The sequence below is a fragment of the Eurytemora carolleeae genome, unplaced genomic scaffold, assembly GCF_000591075.1.
Source record: "Eurytemora carolleeae unplaced genomic scaffold, Eaff_2.0 scaffold1092, whole genome shotgun sequence".
In the NCBI taxonomy this organism is placed as follows: domain Eukaryota; kingdom Metazoa; phylum Arthropoda; class Copepoda; order Calanoida; family Temoridae; genus Eurytemora; species Eurytemora carolleeae.
Window position 1 is genome coordinate 31,207 of NW_019396978.1, and position 3,475 is coordinate 34,681.

A 3,475-nucleotide genomic window follows, 5' to 3' on the forward strand; every position below is an offset into this window, starting at 1 on the left:
TCGAATAGTTAAAATAAAGAACAACTTCAGTTTACAAAAAAAATGTGCAATTTCTGCCTCAATTCTATTTACTTAAGTGAAATTTTATTGTACTTAATTGTTCTATTGTAATTTATTTCATTTATTGTATTGTAATAAGTTGTTCAATTTACTAAATGTACAATGGCAATGCAATCAACTATGATTATATCAATGCCTAATATACTCTAAGTACTGTAATTAAATGTACTTATAATATAATATACTTTATGAAGTGTAAATAACTGTACTTTAACTCATGTACAATTGTAATGCATCTACGTATCTGTATTTTACAACATAAACAACAATAGACCAATGATTTCAAATGGCCATTGACCATCCCTACTTACTAATCAATAAAATCCTTGATTTTATGAATAACTTTTTATTTTATGTTAATCCAGTGAGGCTAAAAACCCACTTCCTGTCAAATAATCAACAATATTGTGTTGGTAAATATATTAAATTCAAACATTGGTCACCCAAAAATATTTCAAACTCAACTTAAAAAGTTACGATTAGGGTTCACTGTTTAGTTTATACAGTCAATACGGGCTTGGTATATATTATAGTTCCAAATTTAATATGAGCGTAAAGAAATCAATGAAATAAATCAAGATAGGTTTCAAGATATCCGTCTAAAAACACAGACTTCATCTGCGTTAAAACTTAAAATCGTAAAAAATCCCTAAAAGGACCTGTACGCGTAGTTTCAAGCGAGCTTCCATACACAGATGGCAATGCCAGATTCTCATAAATATACTGAAACTGGCGTATCTCTTGAACACTTTGTTTGCAAGATGTTTTTCATGAAGAGCTAATATATATACTAGATAAATTTACTTATACTTCTGCATAAATTCAAAACTACAGGAGCTACGCTACAAGGTCTCAAAGTCGTACAAGTAATCATAATCGCAAGCATTTTCTATCTCCTTCTCTCTATAAGTTTATTTTGGAGTAACCCCAATTAAAAACAATAAATTGTTAGTTAGAAGAATAATGATATTCTGTTTTCCGTGACAAAGAATTTAAGGACCGTTGTGAATCGGACATGCGGGTCTATAAATTGCAGGTCACTTGAAACTACGTCAACCTTAATTTCGCAGTGAATGTTGATTCTTCATGGCTAATTCACGTTTTAACTGACATAGGATATTTTGTTTGATTGTTTATGATGATATGATAACAATAAGTTTCAACTGTATAAAAATATACATAAAACTTTCATTAAGATCATTTTTCATATGAACAGGGTGTCCAATCAAACAAGACAAATGATAAGATTCAGAGGCGGCTTATGTGGGGGGGGGGGGGACGAACCCCTCCCTAGAAAACTGGGGGGATGTCCCCTCCTCTGGAAAAATTAAGAGCACTTTTAATAAAAAATTTTATAAATGCTCACACATTTTCCATCTTACATCCCCCAGCTGGTCATGGTTTTGCCATAAAATTAAGTAAATTCCATGTAAAAAAGATTCCGATAGGGTTAACAATTACATCCCGCTCTCTGTGAGAAATGGCATCATTTAATTTTAAAATCAATTGACAAAGTCAAAATCAAACAAATGTTGGATGGTCATTGGGCAACCGACTTTCTATAATTTCACACCAAGGAGTATTGAATATAAGGTAGATACAGACGGTATACTTCATTTGAATAAGAAATATTTGTGATGTCCAAATACAACGCACATGTATTCAGAATAGGTAATTGTATACATTAAATAAGAAAAAATAGGCTGAATAAACAAAACATATTTTTGAGATGCAAAAATATTGCAAACGTATTTCTTAAAAGTTGGTTTTATTAGTTATGGTATTGTAAATTACTGCATTTAAAAGATTAAAAGACGACCTATAAAAACTTTTTTTCAAATGGAGTACCGTCTGCAAAGCATGTATAATCACATGGTAAGGCGGGCCGCATCATTTGTATCTCCCTTATATCTATTCCTTGCTTCACACTCAATCATGAATTCATCTGAATCTGATGCAATGTTCCAGCATCTGTACGAGTGGGACACCCTGTGTACCTTACAATTAATATATTGCATTTCAAAGAAGAATTGTAGGGCTGGGCTTATTCCTTGTTTTCAAAAAAAAATTGTTTTAGAAAAGTTAATTTCGTAAGCTCACATGGCAGAGTTCGTGAAATCATCAGCACATTCCCAATTTTTTTTATTTCTATTTTATGCTTGAAGTTGGATTAGCCCAAACAAAGATTTTTCGTAATTATTTAAATATTTAAAAATTTGACATCGATTTTTATACAAAATCTACAAACAAAGGCCAACTCTATTTGCACATAAAGTGTTTATTTCTCTCTCTTAATTGTTGTTGATAAGTACTCTTTATTTCATCTTTAATATATTCAAACACCTTAACCCTATCACAATTAGGGGGGTGGGGGGGGGTATTCATATTTCACATTTTTTATGCAGGTATGGTTGAAGACAGGCAAACGGCTGGTCGGTGTTTCAAAAAAATTAAAATAATGCCTATAACTTGTTTATTACTATTAAAGTTTATTAAAAATTACTTTTTTGAAGAAAAAAACGATGAGCCTTATGTTCATTTTTGTAAAAAAAACTAAAATATATGTATATTTTCAAAAAATGCTGAGATATTTTTGATTTTTAAAATCCTTCCTAGCACTCCAGTAATTAAAGTGAGGGGTNCCGGAAGGGACAATAAAAACAGCCCAAAAGTTGTCTTTCGACCTAGAGTAACATTTTAAGGGGAACTATTTACATGTGCTTTTCAAAAAGTGGTCTTCCATCCTTAAAAATTCAAAAATTGTAATGATTGGGACAAATATAATCATTATATAATTTCCTAAGTTAAGGTTTTATAGACTTTTAACCGGGACCCCTGCATTACCGTGCCCATAAGTCATTGCCATTTTAAGGTAATCACAATAAAAAAAATTTATTTTAAAATAAAAAAATAAGCATTATATCTTATATATTCTTATAATCAAACAGATTAGCTCTAAACGTTTCTCATGGGAATCTGATATGCCACTTTTCCTTCTCAAAGGTCACTTAAAATCAATTACAAAATTATTTTAGAAAATAATTCTAATTTATAAAATCAAAGAGACACTTTCTATATTAATGTGTATTAAACATTTCAAATTAAATTGCCGTTAATATTATTATAGTTTCATAGCCATTTATTTCATTTTATTCTTTCATGTGTTTTGATTAAAAAAATATTATTTTACATTTATGTTATTTATTAAAAAAAACAGAATTAAAGTGTTTGATTGCTTCTTAACTGCTTTTTGAACATTTTATTTTTTGTTTGCTTGAATTTCTGCGTGACAACGAAAGATTATAAACACACATATTTGTTAAAGTGTTTTTTTTTACGACATTTAATATGATTTAAAAATAAAAGTTTTGTTAATTTTGAAATTTAAATCTCGTAATATACTTTAAATGATAAT